At 36.0% G+C, this 6,555-nt stretch overlaps 1 pseudogene; it reads left to right on the top strand.

The window, feature by feature from the left end:
* LOC113361368 overlaps positions 1–5,932 on the top strand; it is a 160,195-nt pseudogene extending 154,263 nt beyond the window's left edge.
* Positions 5,933–6,555: the final 623 nt, after the last annotated feature.

The raw sequence follows: 6,555 nt of genomic DNA, 5'->3' as shown, positions 1-6,555 counted from the left end.
TTTTTCTAAAATCCTTCATGTATTGAATTTTGAAACCTGCTATAATCGGAAGGGAATACAACTTAACAACCTACCGATTATAAGGAGCCACAGATCGAACCCTTGCCATATTCCATTGGTTTTGAGTGTATATAGCGAGCCATAACCACTTGGTTCGTGTTTTGGATGCAGAGTTAATCGGGAGTTAAATATATTACAAAACCTACCGATTATAAGTTTCCCCAAAATGAGTTTTTTCTAAAATCCTTCATGTATTGAATTTTGAAACCTGCTATAATCGAAAGGGAATACAACTTAACAACCTACCGATTATAAGGAGCCACAGATCGAACCCTTTCCATATTCCATAGGTTTTGAGTGTACACAGTCATCCATAACCACTTTGTTCGTGTTTTGGATGCAGCGTTAATCGGGAGTTAAATATATTACAAAACCTACCGATTATAAGTGTCCCCAAAATGAGTTTTTTTCTAAAATCCTTCATGTATTGAATTTTGAACCCTGTTATAATCGGAAGGGATTACAACTTAACAACCTACCGATTATAAGGAGCCACAAATCGAACCCTTGCCATATTCCATTGCTTTTGAGTGTACACAGCCAGCCATAACCACTTGGTTCGTATTTTGGATGCAGCGTTAATCGGGAGTTGAATATATTACAAAACCTACCGATTATAAGTTGCCCCAAAATAAGTTTTTTCTAAAATCCTTCATGTATTGAATTTTGAAACCTGCTATAATCGGAAGGGAATACAACTTAACAACCTACCGATTATCAGGAGACACAAATCGAAATCTTGCAATATTCCACAGGTTTTGAGTGTACACAGCCAGCCATAACCACTTGGTTCGTGTTTTGGATGCAGCGTTAATCGGGAGTTAAATATATTACAAAACCTACCGATTATAAGTTGCCCCAAAAATAGTTTTTTCTAAAATCCTTCATGTATTGAATTTTGAAACCTGCTATAATCGGAAGGGAATACAACTTAACAACCTACCGATTATAAGGAGCCACCGATCGAAATCTTGCCACATTCCATAGGTTTTGAGTGTACACAGCCAGCCATATCCACTTGGTTCGTGTTTTGGATGCAGCGTTAATCGGGAGTTAAATATATTACAAAACCTACCGATTATAAGTTTCCCCAAAATGAGTTTTTTTTTTCTAAAATCCTTCATGTGTTGAATTTTGAAATCTGTTATAATCGTACGGGAATACAACTTAACAACCTACCGATTATAAGGAGCCACAGATCGAACCCTTGCCATATTCCATTGCTTTTGAGTGTACAAGCCAGCCATAACCACTTGGTTCGTGTTTTCGATGCAGCGTTAATCGGGAGTTAAATATATTACAAAACCTACCGATTATAAGTTGCCCCAAAATAAGTTTTTCTAAAATCCTTCATGTATTGAATTTTGAAACCTGCTATAATCGGAAGGGAATACAACTTAACAACCTACCGATTATAAGGAGCCACAGATCTAACCCTTGCCATATTCCATAGGTTTTGAGTGTACACAGCCAGCCATAACCACTTGGTTCGTGTTTTGGATGCAGCGTTAATCGGGAGTTAAATATATTACAAAACCTACCGATTATAAGTTGCCCAAAAATTAGTTTTTTTCTAAAATCCTTCATGTATTTAATTTTGAAACCTACTATAATCGTAAGGGAATACAACTTAACAACCTACAGATTATAAGGATCCACAGATCGAACCCTTGCCATATTCCATAGGTTTTGAGTGTACACAGCCAGTCATAACCACTTGGTTCGTGTTTTGGATGCAGCGTTAATCGGGAGTTAAATATATTACAAAACCTACCGATTATAAGTTGCCCCAAAATGAGTTTTTTCTAAAATCCTTCATGTATTGAATTTTGAAACCTGTTATAATCGGAAGGGAATACAACTTAACAACCTACCGATTATAAGGAGCCACAGATCGAACCCTTGCCATATTTCATAGGTTTTGAGTGTACACAGTCATCTATAACCACTTGGTTCGTGTTTTGGATGCAGCGTTAATCGGGAGTTAAATATATTACCAAACCTACCGATTATAAGTTGCCCTAAAATGAGTTTTTTCTAAAATCCTTCATGTATTGAATTTTGAAATCTGCTTATAATCGGAAGGGAATACAAATTAACAACCTACCGATTATAAGGAGCCGCAGATTTAACCCTTACCATTCCATAGGTTTTGAGTGTACACAGCCAGCCATAACCACTTGGTTCGTGTTTTGGATGTATAGCGAGGAGAGGGGGAGAGTTTTCCATTAATGAATCTAAAGACAAGTCTCAGGTAACTTCCTTTCCCCTGTTCCCTTTCTTCCAATATCTAGGATTTTAATTTTTTTTAGGGTTTAGTATTTGGTGTTTCTTTTTAAATATTTGCAGAACGAGGCAGATTACATTGGGATAATTGGTTCGGCAAAAGGTAGTGTAAAGGAGAAAAAATTAGCAGCTCAACTAATTCCTAGTAAAGCTGTAGATGCTCACTTTGATTTGTGTGAAGAAGATGAGCTTAAGGTAAATTATATTTGGAAATGTTGAAAGCAGCGTGCCTTTGGTACGCATTTTGTTTGTGCATACTTGACTTAGAAATGGCTGTATGATAATTCGGAGACACAGACCATTAGATCAGTGTTTGATACTGTGCATCCCGTGTATTGCTGATAGTGATAGATTTTAATGATTTCATCTTTTTGCTATTGACAGGTCCGAGTACAAGCGATTGGTGAGCTCCCTCTTCTTTGCAAGGATACACCAGAACATGTGGCTAAAATTGTGGATGTTCTTGGGAAACTTCTTCTAACTGGTGAATCAAGTGCTCAGAATCATTATTTAAGAATGTTCTTATTCTTTTTTACTTCTCTTATCTTGTCATGTTTGATATTTCCAGAAGAGAATGTGGAGCTTGACGCGGTGCATAAAGCTCTTATGTCATTGCTGTGTCAGGACGCAAAAGGTACTGTGTTCAGTCCTACTGAGAATATATCTTTAAAGTCATGGGATGATATTATTTGGACACAAGTCAGCCCGATAATCTCTTCGTCAATCGATATGGCAGCCAAAATAAGATAAATATTTATAGTATATACTCTTTACATCTCTTATGGTTTAACTCCTTTCTGGGGTGTGGGTTGACTAGATAATTTATTTTGTATGATACTCTCAATGGGAAAAAAGAAGAAGTGGTTCCAGTACCAACCAAAGCTGTAAATTAATGTTTCTGAGTTTGACAAGAAAACCAAGACATGGATGTTGAATTCTTGATTTCCAATTCATTTCGCTATCTATTACTGTCATAATACTATCAGATTAAATGGTTATACATGCTAACCAATGTTAGATGGCTTTTTGTTTGGCTAACCAATTCTGTAATTGATTAATTGAACTTTTAATTCACTTCTTCTGGAGACTTTTCGTTATTGCAGCTTCATTGACAGCCTTGTTTAAGCATATTGAGAACACCGAAGAACCGCTTCCGACCACAGTATTCTTAAGAAGGTTCTAAACTTTATCAAGGATAAGGTGAGAAGATTAAAGAACACTTACAGCTATAATTAGTCTTGGTAGCAGATTTGAGCTAAAGTTAGGTCAATTGTGGGTTTCAGATCTGAATATTTTGTTGCATTTTGGGTGTTTCCTCTGAAGGCTGAACTCTTGATGCCTCGAGAGGAAATGGAAAGGCACATAACTGATTTGGTGAAAAAGGTTGGTTGATGATGTTCTTATACTTGGTAAAACCATGTATTTGTTGAATGATGGTTTTGTCTATTTCTGTTAACCGTCATAGATATTCATTTGCTGTTATTTATGTTCCCACTAAAGGTGTAAATTATAATGACTTTGAAATTCCAGAGTTTGCAAGATGTAACTGTTGCAGAATTCAAAATTTTTATGGACTTTTTGAAAAGCTTGAGCATATTTGGAAAGGGGACTCCTCCAGAGCGTGAGAAAGAGCTGCTTGAAATAGTTGAAGGACAAGCTGATCTGGATGCACCGTTCGATGTAAGTATTTTTTTTTTTTTAAATCTGAAGCAGTTGTGATTATTGGATACTTAGTTTTCTAGCCTGAGAGGCTTTGACTTTTGAGTAAACAGTAACACAATGTTGCACCTCGCGACAGAGCTGCGGCTTTACTCACATTTTTCTATTGGAAAGTGTGACCTTGGTTGTCAGAGAATGTTACTGCGTATTTTTGCTCATACAGAACCTGCAGTTATAGTTTTGTAGCTTTTCTTTTGATATCATCTCCTCTCCCCTCTTCTATTTTCCGCCAAGCAGTCTGCCTTTATACTGTTGCAACAGCACTACCTTGTATTTTTGTATCGGTTTCATAATTCAAGCTCATGATTCTAAATAATTTCACTACAGGTTACAGATGTGGACCATATTGACAGACTGATATCATGCCTCCACATTGCCCTTCCATTTTTTATAGTATGGACTAGTTTTTAAACAATCTCTACCTGCATTGGTGAACTGTATAATTTAAAGCTCAATTTGATCTCAACTCGTACCTTTTTGTGTATTTCTACAGAGGGGTGCACCAAACAGCAAAGCTGTTAATTATTTGAACAAGAACATCTTCCCGGTTTTTGACAAGGTAAATCATTAGTAAGAAAAATTCTTATTTTGTAAACCAGATATGTTAGTTGCATATTTTATATTTTGGTAATTGCATTATTTTTCCATGTTGTTTATCTAAATTGCCGAAGTGCATGTGACTTTTTAGCAACTGTTACATGTTTTTTTTGCTCTATCATGAGGCTATTGAGCAAGTGTGTTCCCCAGAAACACTTGACTATTTGAGGGGCACATTTGAGATCAAAGTTTGTTTTTTGTGGGTTGGATTACGAAACTTCTGGTTTAATGATGCTTTTCTGACAGTTTCCAGAGGAAAGAAAACTAGATTTGTTCAAGAACCTTGCTGACATTTCTCCTTACACATCTCCTCAAGATTCACTGCAGCTCCTTCCTTCTATTATTCAGCTTATAGAGGTAATCTTTTTTCTCTTTTTCAATTTTTTTGCACTGCATATGTAGTTGCAGGAAATCCTACACTACACCCCTCATATGATTTCGTTGTTAATCAGCTCATTTAGGTTAACGCTCTTAATTTTATTGATTAAATTCTGAATGTTCTTACAAGACAAGAAAAATAAATAAAATCAAGAATGATCTTTGTTCTGAACTCTCTCTCTCCTATTTACTTGTCTCTCACTCAAAAAGATCCTCCCCTCTTTTACAACTCGAATGACTATTTATAAGGAAATACATAATGGATGACAGTTAATTTGTCCTTTATTTTCGGATATGGTTTGCGACATTCTCGCAACCTTACAAATGTTAACTTCGCGAGGTCTCTAATTTTCGCAAGAGTATCACATCTTTCCCATGATATTTACTGACGTTGTTTTCTGGAACTGTTCTGCGACGCTATTGTGCAATTTCATTGATAATTTCGCTGAGACTGCGTGAACACAGCTGTTCTTGGCAGAGTGAGTTCATTTTGCTTATTGTGGGTCATTGGATATGCATGCCTAATTTGCAATTGGTCATTTTATGTTCGCAACAATTTGGTTTCTGATTATGTGTTCACAGATGTACATGCCTCGTATAAAGACTGGAGAAGAGATGAACTTTTCTCATGCAAAATACTTGTTATACGCCTTTCACCACTTGTCCCATAAGGTTATTGGTTTTTCTGTTTCCATTTTTATTTGATGGTTTAAGCTAGTTAGTGGCTCACCTTTTGGATTCTACTCTGACGCAATCGCAGACTCCTAATGCTACCAATAGGCTCTGTGGCCACACGATAGCGACAGGTCAACTATCAGACAGGACTGGGGAGGATTTTTATGAGGATTTTATAGAATTTTCTGAGGATTTTATAGAATTTACTGAGGAGTGAATTGAGGTGCTCTTTTCATTCGTGCATAATAGTATTGTTTTGAATTGTTACCTAATGTTTAGATTCTTCTCTAATTTGTTGTTACTTCTATTGTGCCCGGCTAGTTTAGGACCTAGGGAATTTATTTGGGCATATCAAAATTTTGCTAAAAACTAGAAGGATATTAAAGAACGCTCGATTGAATGATACTTAAAGTAATTGGGGATAGAGGAAAAGAACAAAAATTGGATTTAAATATCAAATCAGGGTCACTCCTTATCTAAGTATTCTACTTAATATCTAATCTACCCTCACAAATCATGCTTAGTACTTAATTATAATTAGTAAATTCATAAGATTATTTGATAAATGATTAGTGTGTATTTTTATTTGTATCTGGGTGAGTGAGGTGAGAGTAGAAGGAGGGGAAAAAATTGAGAGGGAACTTTTTTTGGTGAAAAAGGAGGATGATTTTGAAGAGAGAATTGTTGCTGAATCTTTAGCTCAACTACAACAAGAAACATATCTTCAATCTTTTGCTAATGTCTTAAGTGTTGAAGCAGCAGAATGCATGGGACTTTTGCATGCAATAAAGATCGCAAAATACTTAGACGTACAATTTGCTTGCTTCAAGATGGATGCAC

This window comes from Papaver somniferum, chromosome 1 (assembly GCF_003573695.1).
Source record: "Papaver somniferum cultivar HN1 chromosome 1, ASM357369v1, whole genome shotgun sequence".
NCBI lineage: Eukaryota > Viridiplantae > Streptophyta > Magnoliopsida > Ranunculales > Papaveraceae > Papaver > Papaver somniferum.
Note: the sequence above shows the minus strand (reverse complement) of the source record. Positions and strands in the feature narration are given on the sequence as shown.